We start from the raw sequence: 20,781 nt of genomic DNA, 5'->3' as shown, positions 1-20,781 counted from the left end.
TCTGAAATTCAGGGACCAATGGTGGTGCATTCTGAAACTCCTGCTATGGGCACCATGAGAACTTGTCCCACCCCTGCCGAAACTTGCCATATAGTAGCCTTATTAGAGAGGTATTCTCCAATAGAACATCCCAGTAATCTGGTGCCATAATACAGAGCCATACGGACTCGGTGTGTCTCGGTACAGGCTTCGTGCCAGCAGCTCTGCCATGTAAACAACTGGTGCAAAGAGTTGATTATATGTTGCAATATTGTGGCAGCCTAACATTTGTATCTTGGAAGTAAAACCGACAGAGCAGTTTGTGTTTTAGTGGGGGAACAGCACAATAAGTTGATAAATATGAAGCAAATTCTGAATTTTATATTTGCCCCTTTTTTTCTGATCACAGCTCTGGGGGTATACATATACACAAAGTAATACATAACCTATAGTTTCTTTTTAGAAAATAAAATAAACATAAAACAAAATAAGAGAACCTTGGACCAAATATGTAGCCGGAGCTTCCTCAGGATCGCACAGCAGCCAGATCGTGGTGTCATAGGGACGACCTCAGCCAGAAACAACCTCAGCAGCACGGAGCGCCAATTACTTGTGTCAGAGGCAGAGAATATCCAGAGCGCAGAGACAAACAGAGGAGCCATTTAATGAGTCCAGAAATAATAGCGACCTTTTCAACCCAAAGTCTTCCAAATGATGACCTCATCCCATAATGTGCTGGCAAAAAACACACCAATATAAAGGAGCATGTTCATTGTGCAATATGTAGAGCAGTGTGACAAGTGCTATGTAAATAAAAAAAGGTCTAAAACCCTGTGCACATCACGTTTTTTTGCCATACATTATGTACATTGGGAAAGCTCCCGACGTACATGCTAAACGCGTCCATTAGATAGACGAAGGTGCTGGTGTCAGTATACTTTTTTTTAAGGATGGAATACTGTAGTAAATTACGCTATTCCATCCCGCAGAAAAAGTATACTGTGCGGTATACATTTCTTGAACACGAGAGCCAGCAGGTGACGTATGTCACTCTATAGCATACGTCACAGGTATGCGTTAAATGTATACAATCATGGGCTTTTCAATAGCTTTCATGACGTATACGTTAAACGGACACTATTATAGTATATGGGCGACTGATACGTTAACTGGATGCCTAATAGTTGTATTCATCGTCCATAGGCTGTAGTAGTATATCCATTAAACGGATTTGTTATGAACCCTCGTCACCCCAGTTCACAATGATACACACACATACAAATATGTATACAAATGTAGACAAAAAAGTGATGTGAACATAACTCAAGATTAAATATTTCCGCTAATGTGTAAAAATTAATCCTCTGGCGGGGGTGTGTGTGTCTCTCTCTTGCCTCCTCCCCTCCAATTTAAAGATTATAAATAGATTAGCGAAACAATACCTTCAAATCGACCCTAAAGCGGAGGATCCATACGGCATGTGTATAAATATGCTTGCTCTCTCTCTCTATGCTGAGTGACACCTCTCAGTCTCCACAGGAAATTGAAGCTTGAGCCGGGCAGCGCTTGTTGCTAGGCTGCCACCTAAACTTATTCAGATGCTGCCCTGCAAGTATAGAGCTAGCTGAGCGACTCCAATTACTGCTTAAAGAAGAACTCCATTTTTTTTTCCCGCCCCTTCCTTATCTGTTTGCAAATTTAATGTAGTGTAATGCATGACTTTACATACCCAGAATCCCCCTAAGCTACTAATTCTTTTGCATATATGTTTGTGGTTGTCATGAATAGCCCTTTTATACAGACCTCACCTTTTATTAGACACCTATTGTTCTATTTTTGAAATACCTCGCAGCAGTTCAATTTCTTCTAATGCAAAAGCCGCCCAACTGGGATATTTATATTTGCCTATCATTATGTTGTGGTGTTATGTAAGCTTATGATATTTACACGATAATTATAAGGGTGGAAACATTAAATTTAGATCTGTTCTGCAAGTCTAATCTTAATATTTCAGTTTTGCCTCACTTAGAAAGATATACAGCAAGACATTTAGCTTGAAGCTCCTGGGCCCCAGTGGTATTTGTAAAAGGCCTCTCATCGTGTACCAAGATGTACAATGGCGTCACCCTGCGTAGCATTTCTATACATGTGAGGTATTTATTTGTATAGTAAGAGAAATCTGTTAGATTCTTGAGCAGTTAACATGATCTGCCTTCTCACCTCTGCACTGCCCCTTTATAATACAGCTGCTTTCACTGCCACAGAGAGAACTATTGCCCCTTTCTAGTGAAAAGCCACTGGCAACTGTAACCTCTGAACCCCATATAGCTAGACCACCACATACATAATACACACGTTTAGGCAGCCATATTTTGGGCCTAGTCACCAGTGGTCCCCAGTCTCCAGGGACAGTGCCAGGTGGTCAGTGGTACCCCTGCTTCTGGTAGCAATAAGAAATCACAAATTTTTGTAAATATCTAAAACCATGATTATAAATTCATGTTAACCAATATACTGAGTAAGAGCGATACACTGTGTTACGCCCAGTGCAGGGCCTGATGGGACTTTGAATGAGACAGGGATTCAGAGAACCGCAACGATAGAATCCCTGTGTCATGAATCGCCCCTCAGGCAGAGCACTAAGTATAGTGTATTCGTTTTGCCTAGAGTGTTCCTTTAAGGTTGAAGGGTTGTCCGATTTCAGCAAATGTCAGTTATTTTATTTTTTAAATCAAAAGTTAGACATTTTTCCAATATACTTTGTATTAATTCCTCGCAATTTTCAAGATCTCTGCTTGTTGTTATACAGTAGGAACATTCATAGTTTACTTCCAGGGGATACAATTCTGTCCATGGTCATGTGATGGACACACAGGTGCACAGCTCGTTACAGTATGTGTGTATCAGAGCTGTGTCTTGTAATGATCCCAGCACTTGTGTGTCCATCACATGACCATGGACAGAATTGTATCCACTGGAATTAAACAACTAATGTTTCTACTGTATAACAAGCAGAGATCTTGAAAATGTGAGGAATACAGAAAGTATATTGGAAAATTGTAGAACTTTTAATTTAACAAAAAAAATAACATTAAATTTACTGATCGTGGCATACCCCTTTAATGGGACAGAAAAAGCCAATGTGCATAAATGGCAAGTTATTACAAGTGGGGCATTGCAGATTTCTTTTTGCTGAACATAGATACATTGACTGCACAGAAAATAATCCCTGGAAATTCATAGAAAATCCAGGGAACTAGGGCAGAACCAATATCCAATGAGAAGGCATTTTTCTTATAATCTTTCTGGGAACCACTGAGATTAGTGGGGCATGAGGCATAGTACGCCTCTAGTCTCAGTGATGTTACTAGATTTATTAATTCAGCCCATAAAATGGCTGAGTTTGCAGTTGGCGGTTCACATTGTACTATATACAGCCGTTTATATATTTAGACAGTTTAGCCGCGGTACAAACCAGCAGTTTTCTATAGGAACATTGTTATTATGAAGTCCATGTTAAACATAACTCTTGAAATGGAGAGTGCCACATACTTCACAGGGAGGTTTTCTCGTAAAGATCAGTGTGCTGCAAGACAAGCCGTTATTTTAAAGAATAGTACAATCTATGTAACCAGACTACAAATTATGACCGTGCTTTCGTAAATGTTCTGGTTTTGGAGTTGTTTTTTCGTTCTATTGATTGAAATGCCTTTTTTATTTAGTTTTTTGTTTTTTTAATTATTATTTTTTGCCATTTGTTTGAGTGGTACTAGTGTTAGCAGGCCTAACAATACAATAGACTAGAAAGTACCTTATATTTAAGAATGTGCCGTCCTCTTCATGGCATAGAATAACCTGCACCAAGCAAGGTCAGCAACTACATTTTACACCTCACATACAAGATTAGTAGTATAATTTTGCACGCTCGCTCTGGAGAAAGCGCTGTATTGTTGTGTGGCAGATGAAACATGCACATTTCCTTCCCAATCACCTCCGTGTTTCCTGCAGACAGTATTTCCCATGGTCAGGGTTATTTAGGGGCAATAGAACAATAAGGAGATTCTGTTCTCTTGCAGTGGAGGAGAATACAATCTGCCAGTACCTGCCAACATCTGACAGCTCCTATCTGGGAGATTTGGCCAGGATATTTGCGGTCACAGACGACAGAAGTAGTTTGCTTTGAAAAGGAGTTAAACTGCATTAGGAGAAAAAGCGTTTTATCCAGAAGTCAGGATACTATTGTTCGCAGACGATATCTTGACTGGGGTACTGAATGGAGCCATTAAACCTAGCTGATAAGAAAAAAAATTATATTTGAAATAAGTCATGAGACGAGTGTTTCATACAAATGACTGGTGCCGGATTAATCCAGACTGCGTTTTATAGTTAATGACTGCTGAAATAAATCTGGATTAAGAAAATGCTGCAACTAGGGTGCCTTAATCTGGCCTTAGACAAATTGTGGATGTTCGGACTAAAACCAGCCATACAAATTAGATAATTTCTGACCGAAACATCCTAATCCCATCATTTATATGCACACTCAGCTCAGTAAAATGTGCAATTAAAGGGGTTTTCCAGCCAATAAAAGAAATTATGGCCTATTAATAACTTGATAGGTCGGGGTCTAACCCCCAATCAGCTTTTTTTTTAAAGGGGCTGCAGCGCTGCTTCCCCTTAATTTCTTCTTACTCACTGTGAATCTGCGACACGCATTTAGCGGTGATTTACAGGTATCGCAGCCTTTTAACAGTCATGGAATGGGCCATGATTATGATGTTGGGAACACCCCTTTAACTGGTTGAATTATTATTTACTTGGCAGAAGGTTCTTAGAAGGAACTTGTTCAGAGTAAGGCCCTGTTAATACAGAGTTTTTTGATAAGTTTTTCGACACGGAAACTGCGTCAGAAAACGCGCCAAAAAGTCGAAAATGCCTCCCATTGATTTCAATGGGAAGCGGACACGTTTTTTTTTTACCGCGAGCGGTAAAAACCGCTCGCTGCCCAAAGCGACATGCCCTATCTTCAGGCGTTTACGCCTCTGACCTCCCATTGACATCAATGGGAGGCAGAGAAAGCGTATTTCGCTGCGTTTTTGCCCATGGCACTCAATGGGCGCGAGTGAAAAACTACGCAAAAAAACGCGGCAAACGGCGTGCAGGCAGATGAAAATCTGCCTCAAAATTCCAAACTGAATTTTGAGGCAGAATTTTCTGCCTGCAAAAAACTCCATGTGAACTCAGCTTAAGATTTCCCAACATTCCCATATAGTGATGGAACGGATTTTCATTGAGCATAACAACCGCTTTGTTATCACAGATGCACTGGCTAATAGAACAAATGTTTGTCATAACTTTAGTGCAACTGAATCAAACAGAGTTTCTTTTGTTACTAAAGTAAATATCTTTCCTTGGTCTTGTGTGGAAGTTTCAAATAGCCGTCCCACCCTTAGTACAGTATATCTATACACAGGACCGTCACTCGCTGGTCAGTAGTGATGCCTTGCGGCAGTGGTAACCGGCAAGTTTGATTCCATTTGTCCCTCACTAAAGTCCATTAGGGGCACAGACAGTTTATGACAAGGACACGTCACCCCCCATTGTCTAGTTGTGATCTCAATAAGGGTATTCCAATGAGGCTTTTAAGAATGAAAAATTACTTTACACTTGCTCAAAATGTCTCAGACAGAAAGTGCCCCTGTTGCCCATAGTAACCAGAGTTGACATTTTATTTCTCCAGTGCAGTTTAGTAAAATGAAAGCTGAATGCGGATTGGTTGCAAGGCCTCGTGTTTTTTTTTAAACACAATCATCATTCTAAGCACGGATATGGATGTGATTGATCCTTTGCTTAGATTTCCAGTACGGCCTCGTGCACACGATTCATGATTACGGGCACGGGCGGTTGCAGAGTGCCACCCACAATCACTGACCATGCACACAAAAGATGTGCATTAATTTCAATGGTGCCGGACCGCAATTGCGGTCCTTAAAATGACTTGTCCTGAGTTTTTGCGGGCCACAATTGCAGCCCCCACACGGTCCATGTAAACCACGGTCACTTGTATGGGCCCCTAGAAATGAATGGGTCTGGGATTCATCCGCACTTTTGCGGGTGAAATGCGAGCGCAAAAACACGTTCGTGTGCATGAGGCCTAACAGAAATATAACTAGTGCCAAAAGAGTTTTTGTATCCTTTCCTTCCAGAAATCACAGACTTCAGAAATAATATAATATTGACCGGATTTCCACTTTAAGGAATTGTTAGAGAGAAATAACGCCCAAAACGTGATGCTTGTGTCCAAAACAAATGGTGTGTATCTGCCATTAGTGTGAGTTTCAGTGATACTGCCCCTTTGACCTCTGCACAGACACAGATGGATGCGACATATTGCAAGAACACAGACCTTGAAAATCTCTCAGTGAAATTAACATGATACTGAGGATCACTTTACACGTCCTGCATCTTTCCCTGATGGGGAGGATGAACTTGAGCGATGTATTCTACTTGAATTAAATAGGAGACCGTAGTTCGCCTAAATATGCATATTATATATTATTTAATAGGCTGACATTTCATGGAAATTTTATAAAATCAAATGATGTAATAATTGCTAGATGTGTGTGTTTTCATAAAGATATAAAATAGTGTCCTTTGTTTAAGTATAGGCTTACGTAACAAAGCCTAGGTCGGCTTCCTCACACCTACTCCTAGCAGACAGATGTCAGCACAGCTACACCATCTGTTGCTAGGCAGAACACAATCATGGCGAGAAACGGCAACCTATGCAAAACGGACTAACCAGCTATTAGTATACCCTGTGGGTATGTTTTTCTGCAATTAACCTGGGTCTATTGTTCTTCATTATATGTTGTTTTTTACGCTGGGGTATTTAAGTGTGGTTGCTAAAAGCCTTAAATTTAGCTCAAAAGTACATGAGGTACATTTGCTTCTTCTACCATTGTCAAAAGGGGGAAAAAAACAAACCAGAATGTTGCATTGCATATAATGTCTGGCTCGGACGCTATGCTATAAACACTGCACCAGATACATACCACACAAATGCCTGGTGTGAACTCAGCCCGACTTGCCTCCTACAATAAGAGATAGCCAGTCTGTGGTGGGAATAAAACGACCATAATGCCCGGTCCAACAAAAATACTTTTACCTAATGAGTTTGTGTGTGTTCCCCAGAGGCAGTATGGCAGCGCACAGAGTCCCGTGTGGCTCTGTACTAGATAGAGACTCCGCTTTTCGCTGTAACATGCTCCGTCGTCTAGCATATCAGGGTTCACCACAGATCGCACAATCGCATTCACTTTAGAATCCAGTGTGATGTTTGGCTGCAATATCACTTCTAAGGGTGATACCTGGCAGGGGAGATACCATGATCACTAAAGGTGAGATTGGGACTTTCTTGCCAGGTTCTTGCTCCTCTGTCTTTGGCTTATACCATGTGTAGTAGGGTCCTAATCTGAGGTTAGTAATCATCTCTGCCGGTGGGTTGGTCGCCATCGTAGAGGGATGATAGAACACCAAGGAGAGGGGCAGAGAACCACATGGTTGATGCGATCGGTCGGAAGGGAGGTGCAAGCAGATACAGGCTCCACGGTGGACACTGGGGTGGCAGCCCAGGTAGAAGCCTTGGAGTGTTGTTGGGTCCCCCTTAGCTTCAGCAAGGGGGGGGGGGGATCATTGATCCTCGATCCTCTCGGCCTATGGTTTGGAGAATCGGGGAATGGTTGTGGGGCCTCTCTCCTTTAGGAGTAGGGCTGCAATAGACCGCATCCTTTGTGCACTTTTTTTGCACTTTGGGTGACAAAGTACGACTGAGACTTAAAAAAAAAAAAAAAAAACACTTCTAAAAGTTGAGTGTACAACGGTGCACATCAGGATGTCATGCGCCCACAATTTAAAAATTGCAAAAAAATCAGTTATTGCAAAAATTTCTCCTCCTACATCAATCACGCAAGTGTGCACATTGTCAATGTAGTCTTGGGGAGAAAATCTCTGTACAGATGGAACATGGCACACATTTTTCCAGTAAGATTTGAACAGAATTTAACAGTAAAAAAAAAAAAAAAGAAGAAGGACGTATGCCTCCGAAAATAAAATCAGATGCATGCAGCGTTTCAGTAGAGGCCCCATGTATCAATCTGCCACCAATACATAGCATCATTTTGAAACCCTTAATTCACATGCATTTTTCCTATCTGACCACCTTTACACAATTTGACCACTATATTTTGTAAGACGCCACCTTTTACGACAAAAAAAAATACCATCTCAGCTGACACGCGCTAGTATCTTTTCAATACTTGCTTTTCTTCTGCAAAGACATCAAATCCTGCAGACATTGCTTACGTCATGATTGCTAGGCTTCAATGGATGCTTTTACAAAGACACAAATACCCTCCCCTGTTTAGAATAAAGCAACAAAGATTGTGAACAAGGAGTTAACACAAAATGGGATTATAGTGAAAAACATAGGCGGACTACTTAGGTGGGAATAAAGGAACCATAAAGTCTTCCGCTGAAAGACTGATATACAGCATTGCCGTGGTTTCTTCTCCGCAGATATTTATAAGCATAAAGTGCATCCATGTGTATCAATGTCAAGTTCTTTGCAGATATAAGGGCAGGTTCGAGCAGGTCCCTTCAATGCTCCTCAAGCTTTCATTCAACACTTGAGGCTTCCACAAGACAGGGCCTGCTCCCCACGCTTGGTGCACACAGCCAGAATATAGAGGAGGAGGGTTTGAGAGATGTGCCATGTGGGATTAATATATATCAGGGCTAGGCAGTTCTCCCCAAAGGCCATGGATTCATTTTAGGAATCTCTGTTTTGAAGACAATGTGTCTGGTTATCTATACATGGGGTTCCTCGCTCCTTGACCTTGTCTAAAGAAGGTTTCATTCCAGTAAAAAATATATCTTTGCATGTTCCTCTGAGGTGAGAATGCACTTTATTTATATCTGGGAATTCCTATGGGGAATTTATTTTGCCCCATTGTATAATCGGTACAAAAAATGAGCCTACAATTTACCTTTTGAAAGGAAAACTCACAAGCATCAATTTTACTAGAAAAAACTTCCACTTAAGGCCTCATGCACACGACCATAAAAACTCCCGTTATTACGGGTCGTAATTATGACCCGTAATAACGGGCTCATAGACTTCTATTGGCCACGGGTACCTTCCCGTTTTCTTACGGGAAGGTGCCCGTGCCGTTGAAAAAGATAGAACATGTCCTATTTCAGGCCGTAATAACGGCACGGGCAGCCCATAGAAGTCTATGGAGCTCCCGTAATGACGGGTGGCTACATGTGTGCACCCGTCATTACGGCAGCGTTGCTAGGCGACGTCAGTAAATAGTCACTGTCTAGGGGGGGGGGGAAAGTTAACTGATCGGCAGTAACTCTTTCAGCACCCTAGACAGTGAATTCCGATCAGAATATAGAACAACCTGTTAAAAAAAAAAAAAAAAAAAAGGACGTTCATACTTACTGAGAACTTCCTGCTTCCTCCAGTCCGGTCTCCCGGCCGTTGCCTTGGTGACGCGTCCCTCTCGACATCCGGCCCAACATCCCTGGATGACGTTTCAGCCCATGTGACCGCTGCAGCCAATCACAGGTCAATCACAGGCTGCAGCGGTCACATGGACTGCGCGTCATCCAGGGATGTCGGGCTGGATATCAAGAGAGGGACGCGTCACCAAGGCAAGGGCCAGGTAAGTATGAATTTCTTTTACTTTTACCTCGGAAAGGGCTGCCCCTTCTCTCTATCCTGCACTGATAGAGAGAAGGGGCTGCCGATTAGTGCAGTGCAATTTTGCATCGAAAACATGCCCGTAAATACGGGTGGAATACAGGTGACACCGGAACCATATTTACGGGCACGGGTCCGTAAATACTGGTGCAAAACGGGTAGAATACGTGTGACACCGGACCCGTATTTACGCCAGTATTTACGGGTGGGAAAAAATACGGTCGTGTGCATGAGGCCTAAGGCCGTATTCACAAGAGCGTGACAGATTTACGCACGTAAATCTGTCCGTGTGCATTGCGTTATTGCATCAGTGTGCTTTGCGAGTGGAATGAGTTTCTCACGCACTCGAAAAGCACTTTTTTTTTTTCAAAGGATGTGCATTCATGTGCGGTGCGTGGTTTTCACGCACCCATTGACTTCAATGTACATGTAGGACATGGAGTTTCACGCCACGGACTCTCGCTGAGTGAAAACACACGTGTGAATAGCCCCATTGGAATCAATGGGAGCGTGTGCTGTGCTTTGTTTTAATGCACAGCACACGGACGAAATTCACGTTTGTGTGAATGGGCCCTAAAGAAGATCTAATAAGCAATTGAAAAGACCCTTTCAGAGCTGCATGTGACCAGCCTCTTGCTCTGGTGGTTTTCACTGCTCATATCATAGTGGACAGGCAATGAAGCAGGCTTATCCAGGTCAAGCAATAACCGTAGACATAGGTCCCAATACAATTGGCTTGTGCGATATTCATTACCGAATTTTCCACCTAAAACTAAATTTTAAACTATTATTATTTAAAGGTCGCATAAGGCCAGGATCACATCGTTTTAATGCCATTTTTGGCTCGTTTTTTTTTTTTTTAGCCAAACCAGAAGTGGATCCAAAGAGCAGGAAAGGTATAAAGAAAAGCCTAACTGCGTTATTGATCCCGTCCGAAACAACGAAACCTTATCACATCGGTGACAGATGGAAACCATTAGCTAGGTTTCCGTCATCATTGAGTTCAATGGTGAGGAAAACGGAAGTTTCAGTTTGCCTTTCCGTTGAGTGGTTAGCTCGACGGAACCCCTCAGCGGAAACGAACGCCGATGTGAACACACTCAAAAACTGCATTAAAAGTGTGTGTGTGTGTGTGTGTGTGTGTGTGTGTGTGTGTGTGTGTGTGTGTGTGTGTGTTCCTGGCCTAAGAATTGTCACCCAACTTTCCCAGAGCCCTAAACAGCAGATCTGTCTAGTTATGAGGGGGCTGTCGATGCGTCACCACATACATAGACATATAATGTTGCTATCTTTTTATGGTAGCAACCAATAATATTCTGTAGAGATGTTTACGCAAATCTAAAATGCATCCTCCGCATTTGGCCACTTGATTTGTACTAAAGCGTAAACAGATAGTAGAAGTGTCTGTGCTGAACCAGCAGAATAGAATACTCCCACCCCATGCACAATCTCAGACAACTGTCCGGAAACGCATTAATCAGACTGACAAGTGTGTATAAAGAGCCTATGGGTGAGCTGGGGGTATTAGCGCACACGTGCACAGGCAGCAATATGAGTAGCAGCTGTTAAATAAGCCTCCCCCTCCTTCTCTTGTATATATTCAACTCCTCCCCATGTCGCTCACAGCGCAGCAGCCATTGTGTGTCAGCCAAGTGGCACTTAATGAAGTCAGGGATTGAGAGGGGATGTTCATCAGGCCCTAGACAAAGGTGGGGGAGGGATGGAATAAATGGTTATGCAGCTCTTATCCTCAGCCTTCTGCTTATCCAATACGTAGAACACATCATTAAATATCTCAAGAGCCATTTCACTAACTCCTAATATTAAATATACAGCCAAAGATGATCATAAATAAATGATCAACAACAAAGAATTTCTAGAAATACAATCTGAATTAGTGATCATTGTATTTATGGACCGTATAGATGCCAGAATTAGCCATGTATGAAAATTTAACAGCAGTGCTTGAATGACACCATCTCTCCTCATTCTCAAGGAAGTGCTCGCATATTTTCTATTTCTTCCACAGACTAAGGCCTAATTCACACAGCGTATTTCACGTCCGTGAAAATAACGCACGTCGCACGGACCTATGCAAGTCAATGGGGCCATTCAAACATTCAGTGTTTTCCACGCAGTGTGTTTCCGCTGCGTGAAACTCACTGCATGTCCTACACTTGTGCGTTTTTTGCACATCACGCACCCATTGGAGTCAATGGGTGTGTGAAAATCACATACGCACTTCCATGTGCTGTGCGTGATTTACGCAACAGTTGGTAAAGAAATGATGAGAAAAAGAAAAACCACCTCCTTCAGTTTATTTTGCGGATGAAAAAACGCGTGACATACGTGCGTAAAAAACGTAGACACGCACCGTACATGGCTGTCACACGGAACTGCAATGCAGGAAAACTGCTGCATTTTTTACGCGCGTAAAACGTACACGTTCGTGTGAATAAGGCCTAAAGATAAATACACTCCCCAAGACCAAAAATCAGCCCATAAATACTTAAAAAAAATTTAAGAAAATGATTGTGGCCTAAGATAATGGCTTGAAAGAGGCAGGTTTTCAAAATGTATGGCATGACCCAACATTCTTGATGCATGTAATTAAACTTTTCAGGTGAACTCACATATAAAGTATCCGTTGCAGAATTTTCGTTGCGGAATCTGCACAACAATGTATAGTACAATCTAGGTAAATCGGTCAGTGATCAGTTGACAAATCAGCAAACACTCCGGTGTCAGGTGATCGCTTCTTTTATGTGGTATTAAAAGGTCATCGATGTCGGCAGCACATCTGCCTGTGTAACCTGTGCAAAGTGTATAAGGACGAATGACCTCATTGTCACCATACAAACCAATGTTTGCTTCGTGTATATGGATATAACCGAGCGTCGAGCAACGTGCTATATCGTCGATGATCGCATGTTTACGGGTAGAAATCTGCTGATGTACAAAGAGCCTTAGGCTACGTTCACATAGTGTAATTATTGCTGCAGATTTTCCATCCAGATTTGTTGTAGACATGCTGCCAATGTTTAAATCTGCAGCATGCCCCATCTGTTGCGGAAACGCCTTGGATGTTCGCAGCAGATTTCATTCAATGCAATTAATAAAATCCACAACAAAATGCAGCAGACGTTACATGCCGATTTTGTTGCAGATTTGTAGGTCACTTCAACAGTGTAAAATGTACGCGGTTTGTGAACCCAGCCTTAGGCCGGGTTCCCACGTAGCATAAACGCTGCAGAATTTCCACAACTGAATTGCGTGTGGAAATTCCACAGCATTTGCAGTAGCAGCAAAGTGGATGAGGTTTAGTAAATCTCATGCCCACGTTGCGGGAAAAAAATGCAGCGTAAACATTAATAAACTTACCTGTGGTGCGGAATTAAATTCTGAAGCATGTCAATTTACGCTGCATTTTTGTTGTTTTTTTGTTGTGTTGTTTGAATGCAATGGGGATGAAAAACCTGCAACAGAAAGCCAAGTGTTGCGTAAATTGCAACTCCAGAAAAAATAAAAATAAATCATACTTACCCAGAACGCCCTCATCTGACCGCTGCAGCCAATCACAGGCTGCAGCGTCGCATGTCCTGCAACATCATTGTAGGAGGCCGGAGCGGAAGTCAAAAGGAGGGGGCAAGTATGAGCGCTTGTTTACACAGCAGAAATTTTGTGGTGCGGTTTTTCAGACGGAAGGTGTTGCGGGTTCCAGGTCGGATACGCTGCGTGATTTTTATGCAGCATATCCGACCCGTGGGAACCCAGCATTAGGGATTTTGTTTTTTTTTACCCTCAATTAAACACTTTTATTACCAACCAGGTTGACGCATCAGTACATTTTTATGGGACATGTTACAAAGCTCTATTTCACTAGAAATATAATGGTGGAAAAACAGATGAGCCTATAGCATTAAAAGCAAAATGGCATTCACATAATAAAACAGCATGCGCTTAATGCCTAGTCTGACCGCCATTGAGAGAAACAGGGTATCATTTTTACTAGGGTCAGTTTTAGGGCTCATTCACAAGGCAGTGCGTACGACGGAGCTGCACATCGATGCCGTTCAAACTCTGTTGAGTGCCATGCCTAAGTTACATTAATGCATCATTTCCTTCCACAGCTAATGCTCTATGCACTAGAAGATAAATTACAGTAAATGGTTAGTTGTCAATGTAGATTGGGAATTGTCTTATTTACCCTAGACAGGAAGAAGTAGGAACCAAATAAAAGAGGATCATTAACGTACAAGTTTAACAATCCAGCAGGATCTTCAGAGATGTTCTGCAGACAATCCAGCAGGATCTTCAGAGATGTTCTGCAGACACTCTACCCATGTGTGATATACTGTATCAGTCATACTATTCTGCAATTATGAGGGAGGAGGCATGGTTCATATTGTAATTCGGGTTGCACGATAGATCGAAACTTCGATACGGTTTCGATACCGTGCACCCTCAAGCTGTTCAATACCGTTAATTCATGTATTTCGTTACTAAGCTGTGTGGCCGCACAGCTTAGTATAGTAACACACGAATGTTGTTATAGCGGGGCTGAGGCTGTGTAATACATGTGTAACACAGCCATTTCCCCGTTCTTGAGTCCTGGGAAGTCTGTGCGCGGTCAGCATGCGGTGATGCGACCAGCGCTGCACTATTGATTGCCGGCACTAAAAAGACAGAACATGGCGGCGCACTGCAAAACACCCCCCATGTTCTGTTTTCAGTGCCGGCGCAGCCGCTCATTAGTGCAGCGCCGGCCGCATCACCTCAAGCTGACCGCACGCACTTATTGTCAGGAGCGGGACAATGACTGTGTTACACAGCCGCAGCCCCGCTCTAACAGGGAAAATCAGAGAAGCCTCTGATCTCCGCCGCTATTCGCATTGAAGGGATAAATGAGAAGGGGGATGCCCTTTGGATTACATCACAGGGAATCCCTGTGACGCAATCGAGGGACATACCACATATGGTCAGACAGTCCAGGGTCCATTGAAGGCCCCCAGGGCTGTCTGACCATATTTCCGGTTGTTAGAACATACTTATGTCCTAACAACTGCCTGTGTATGATCAGTACACAAGCTAATGTACTGGCATATAGATAGATATATGCCAGTACATTAAAGTTTAAAATTTTTAAAAAAAGTATAAAAGCAATCTTAAATTAAAAAAAAATTAAAATACACACATTTTTTACAATAAGTCTCAATACATAAAATATACCCATATTCGTCGCGACCGTAATAACAAATTTATAGCGTCATTTGTGAGGTTTACCCTGTTATAAAATAAAATCTGCTTTCTTTCACTTATTAATGTGAGGCACGAGGTGTTCTGAATTTTGAACCTCCATGTGCCTCTCATTAATAGTAATTAACCCCATTATGTACCTCGCACATTAACCCAAAGTTGTCCATTATGACTGAGAAACATGATGGGGTTAATTACTATTAATGTGAGGCACATGGAGGTTCAAAATTCATCACATCACGTGCCTCACATCAGAAAACGGAAGAACTTGGTTTTTTGTTAGATTATTGTTAGCAAAATATTGTTTTGGTATAGAGAATCGCAATACTACACGAAGTATCGGTATCGAAGTCCAAATTCTGGTATCGTGACATCCCTACTTGTAATTATTAGAACATTCATTTGAACATATTCATCTTATATACACAATCATTCTGAAGACATTCGTAGGGGTTAAATTTGTAAAGGGAAGGCAGGAGCCAGTTCGACTCAAAGGACGGCGCATGTGGATGAACTAGCTGGTAAAATGTGCAAATATTTGCCCAGGTTGAACGGTTTCACATAACTTAAAACAGAACAAGGGGTAATAACAAGAACTTCAAGTACAGTAGGGAATGAGCTTTGAAGAGCAGCTTGACCTTTGATGAATCTACACAAATATTATATGGAATAGCTTAAACAACAATCCTTAATATAGAGTTATTATCGGCATGGCTTCTTTTACCAGAGCAAATACTCCTATAATAAAGCAGGGAATATAAAATCTCCACAGCTTTCCTGCAAGCCAACTACAGCCTGTAGTCTGTGTTTATTCCCTGAAGAAGGATCTGTATAGTGGCAGCGCTGCATATCGAAAGACCCTCGATGCTACAGGAGAAGGATTCTTATAAATATTTCATTTTTGCCCTATGTTTACCGAATATGCTGGAAAAAGATCTCAATGTATACATTAAACGCCATTTGCCTCCCATAGACTATTATGAGATCTATTTAAGGGCCCATTCATACGAGCGTGAACTACGTCCGTGTGCTGCGCATGGGAATCATGCACACGGACCCATTGATTTCAATGGGGCCGTTCACATATGCTGCGTGAAACTCACTGCATCTCCTACATTGGTGCGTTTTCACGCAACTACGCGCCCATTGAAGTCAATGGGTGCGTGAAAACCACGCACCGTATACGGATGCACAACTGTGTGCGGTGCGTGATTTGCGCATCAATTCAATTATTTTTTTAAAGTGGCGATAATGGCATCCGTTTCATGTATACATTTAATAGATGCCTGTGACGTGCAGCATACATTACAGTGCGGTATATTTAACGTTGTGGGATACTATAGTATGGAAGGATATAGTTTACTACGCTATTCCATACCGTAAAAAAAAAAAAAAGGGTATACAGACGTAAAGCAACTCCACGGAGGTCAAAAAGACGATCTTTTGTCCTCAGTCAAGCGAACATAGCCCTATAGACACAATTAGTGTGTACATCGGGAGCTTACTTAGCATACGCGCTAAACATAGGGTAAAAACATGATATAAACAGGGCCTTCGTTATGCCATTCCCAAATAGACTTCTGTAGATTTACCAAAGGATTATTCTACATCATATATAGAGGTGGTGGATGGCAAAGGAGCAACTACATATTTATATTCCCTGAACTCTGCTTCATTAATAATCCCATGCAGAGTGAAGAATGTGAGGCATCTTTGAAAGGACCAACGCTGAAGTTTTGAGGAATCCTGTGTTATTCGTAGTCAGTGCGTCCCATTATATTCATCTAACAACAGCGTCCACCTAATTTACATAATTAGGAAAATAGCTCTGACCTTTATTGGTTATTAGTGGCTACCGAGTGGTTAGGGTAAAAACCTTCCTGTAGTCACAATACTTTATAAAGGTTCGGGTATAGGAGACGAAACACAGCATGATGAACAAAGATCCAACTTCTTTATTTGATGTAGGATTGAGTTTTCCGGGGCTTGCATCCTGAATTTGACTTTTTTCTGTTTAGTATCGGTAATTGCATTATTGGTGTTGAAAGTGGAGGATAGGAGAGTAGAGAATTTTCTATTGGATGGAAGGAGTCAGGGCAGATGATAAACAGGACTGATCCGCTCAGAGTGAAATTCATCAACCAAATGACGTGGGAATACTATCAGCCCTGGCCTTCACCAAAAATCGTTCCTCTAAAAGAACCACAGGAATCCACTTAGAAGTCTACAATCAACATTTAAGTCCTTCTGAGTAAAAAAATAAATAAAAATGCTACAAACAGATTAGTATAATGCAATATGAACAGTTTAAAGAGGATATAGTTATTTTTCTTGAAAGACATTAAAATGTTTACCGTACCCCCCTGCTCAGTACAGCACTAGAGCCATTAGTGGAAGGGGTCACATGACCACTTGACATGACATCACTGGGTACAGCATGTGACTCTAGTCACTGTTTACGTGCAGCCAATTTTTTTTTATTTGTATAAGAATGTTGCTTTTATAGTGGGACATTCCCACTATAAGCGTTTTCTAAATGAATATGGTCAAACTAAGTGGGTTGCAGTCAACTAGTATTAGATTTTGTGTGTTTGTCTGTATATGTATTTGTGTGTGTGCGCATGTGTTTGTTCATGAATTGAAATACAGGGCAGGTATGCAGAATGCTTTTGGTACACCTGGAGTGCAGCTATGCATAATTTTGCTACCTCATGGCAGATCCCTTTTAGGGGACACTTGAAGTGATCAAAGCGGTCTAACCACCTACAAAGACTAACCACTTCACATCAGTCCTGTGACACTAGAAAGTACTGAATCTCTGCTATTCACTATGTTCAGTAGAATAACACTTTACTATATAACTATTTATCTGCAAGTAGGACACCACCTTATTGTAAAGTACTTAAAGGGATTCTACATGCTCAGGAAAACAAGGGTATATTCACACGGCGCAGTCAAATCGCGTTTTATTGCCACAATAGTAATTATACCCTTTGGCTACTCTAGACACAATTAGGCTAGATTCACACGGGACAGAAATGCTGCAGATTTTCCATCATGAAAATTTGCAGCGGATTACAGTTCCAGCTATGAACGCTAATTCCCGATAATTGTCCGGTGTAAAAAGGTTAATAATCAGCCGATGAACGAGCAAACGTTTGTTCAGCGGCTGATCTGTAAGTTTACGCAGCCCAAAAAAAAGATTGCTAGTTGGCAGCACATCTCCCGGTGTAAAACATGGAGACGTGCTGCCGACATAATGGAAATGTATGGGGACGCGCGATCGTAGTAACGAGCATTCTTCCCCATACATAACCGATCACTACTCCTTGTTATAGGAGCAAACGAGCGCCGATCAATGACCTGTCTCGTTGATCAGCGCTCGTTTTCACTGCCCATATCAGACCCCGTAAAAGGTCCCTTAGGCCCCCTGTACACGTTATAGATTTTGTTGCAGAAATTTCTGTTTCTGTAGCAAGTACAAAATCTGCATCAACGCTGCGTGTGATCCTGGCCTAAACAAGTGACAGACGCTGATTTTAAGTGTTTAGGTACGTTAGAGTCCAAGTATATTCATATATTCATGCTCCCTCCGCCCCTATTACTATGCCTAGGGAGAAAACGGTCAAATCAGCGGCTGGAGGGCGGGGAGAGCGTGAATACATGAATATACAAGTACTCAAGCTTGCAGCCCCGGACGCAAGTATAAGATCTAAAAACTCAGAAACTACTTATTACCTAAAAAGTGACAGCACCTTATGCTGCCCTTAGACGGGACAGAAGAAATATGTGACAGATCTCTTAAAGGCCACATTCACATAACGTTTTTGGCCTACGTTTAAAATATACACCATGAAAAGCTACCAATGTATATGTTAAATGTAGACTGACACGTCTGCATAACAGTGGCTTCCATCCATCTATCCATAACAGGGGTCCTTGAAAAAGCTGACGGCGAAACGCGTGTCAGGGCTTAGTGTGGTGACTGTGTTTGGGCTCATCATGCAGCACACGGGTTGGTACTTTGTCCAGGGCCCTCATGTTTGGTTATATCCTGGGGTTTATGAAATTGTATTCTAGTTTCATAATTGACCCAAGTACATGTAATTTGCTTTTCCGTGTAGCTTACTTATGCTGCATTACGTCTTATTCTGTTTGTATGACAATTGTATGTAATTTCTGTAGTCCCTACTCACCACCACACTATAGTATTTTAATTGTATGTCTATTTTTAGGTCTTGATGGCTAATCTGTTTTTATGACAATTCTAATAAAGTATTTGAATTTTGCATGGTACACATGTACTTTGTAGTATTATTTTTTCTTGGCTATTGATATGTCCTCACATATACTTATAGGTATTGAGAATTTTAATACAGTCTTTATTTATCTGGTCATAGACAAGAAAACTGTTGGCCAAACAGCGATCCTGGTTAACTCCCTCAGGATCGATGGAGCACTTATTTTACTGTAGTAGGGGAAATTCATGCCAAAACCTAAAACGTAAATACGTGCAGATTTCACCGCTTTCCCTGATCGACACCACGATCCCACATCACAACTAGAATTTACAATATAAAGATGTAATTGATTTTTTTTTTCAGAACATCAGAAGGAAAGGAAACAGAACCGATGTCAAACTTTCTAATGTCATTAGAAGTTTTGTGAAAATGCTAATTTTAAGGATTACACACTGGTAACTCTTCAGGAGCGGATATCAGTAGCATGAAAGTGTTCTCCTCCTCCCTGAGAACATTAAGCATGAGGTGTATATCTGGGGGGCATATGGGTGGATCCCGGAGAAGCATTAGAGAAGAAGATTGTAGTATTACTCACTCCTAACATGCCTCAAACTTTACACGATCAATACATCCCACACGCCATACATCCACACCTTGTAAATCCAACCACTGATGAATAATTGCGTATACACGGAGTGTCTCCCACCCATCCCCCAAAGACTGACCATTGCTATATCTTAGGACAAATTTACAGACCAGCAGGTGACTCTAATGCTAATGACGCGTGGCATGCGGCTACATGTCTACGTTCAAAGCTGTAGGAACTTTTCTTTCCTGATAGGTGAGCGCTGATCCAAAGACAAGTTACATAACTATAACCCAATGCTGGTATTTAGGTCAGGTATGAATAATATGATGAAGAGAAAAAACAAACAAACACTGATCAGGAAATATAAAAGAGTAGGATAATTAACTCATGATATGCTGTTCTCATTGCAATGAAATTTGGATCATCATTCTGTAATTACGTTGATACAAATTGAAGGGTATTCCACTTTGGACATATAGGGTTAAATGACTGGAATGGCTGCTAGGTGCGCTTGACCTCTTCGTTCTCTCTGAGAACTAATTGTGTTTGCATTGTCTGTTATAAGAACGCATTACTGGGTAGAGATCAATGGAGTATATCCTTATAGCCACCTATATGGACATGGGCATGTAAACATACACTGCCCCGAACTCTTGGTCCTTAAGATCTGCTCTTGGCGGTACACTATACACTGCAAAGTTTGAGTACATTTTTAAACCCTTCTTTATAGCAATACGGTGGCAATCAATTTGTGCCCATCTTTATGCCCTGGCATGCCATGCTTGCCTTTTATATATCAAAGCACGTAATGTAACCAGAGTTTACATCACATGGCATGACAAGAGCTTGCAGTCAAAACTGATTATTACGAAAAGTGAATAAGAGAAATCACACAGCGAGCATGTTGGTGCATCTGTAGTGTGCCCGGGGAATAGCTCTGGCACCAC

At 41.7% G+C, this 20,781-nt stretch overlaps 2 protein-coding genes and 1 long non-coding RNA gene across 3 annotated transcripts in view; 1 reads left to right on the top strand and 2 right to left on the bottom strand.

The window, feature by feature from the left end:
- Positions 1-20,781, bottom strand: part of NEK8 (NIMA related kinase 8) — a 234,362-nt gene that overhangs the window by 7,217 nt on the left and 206,364 nt on the right. The window lies entirely within an intron of this gene.
- The window catches only part of LOC142743489 (uncharacterized), a 63,358-nt gene that overhangs the window by 30,306 nt on the left and 12,271 nt on the right, over positions 1-20,781 (top strand). The gene's annotated exons all lie outside the window — the stretch shown is intronic.
- TRAF4 (TNF receptor associated factor 4) overlaps positions 1-20,781 on the bottom strand; it is a 38,885-nt gene that overhangs the window by 16,699 nt on the left and 1,405 nt on the right. The gene's annotated exons all lie outside the window — the stretch shown is intronic.

The sequence above is a fragment of the Rhinoderma darwinii genome, chromosome 2 (assembly GCF_050947455.1).
Source record: "Rhinoderma darwinii isolate aRhiDar2 chromosome 2, aRhiDar2.hap1, whole genome shotgun sequence".
Classification (NCBI taxonomy): Eukaryota; Metazoa; Chordata; class Amphibia; order Anura; family Rhinodermatidae; genus Rhinoderma; species Rhinoderma darwinii.
Note: the sequence above shows the minus strand (reverse complement) of the source record. Positions and strands in the feature narration are given on the sequence as shown.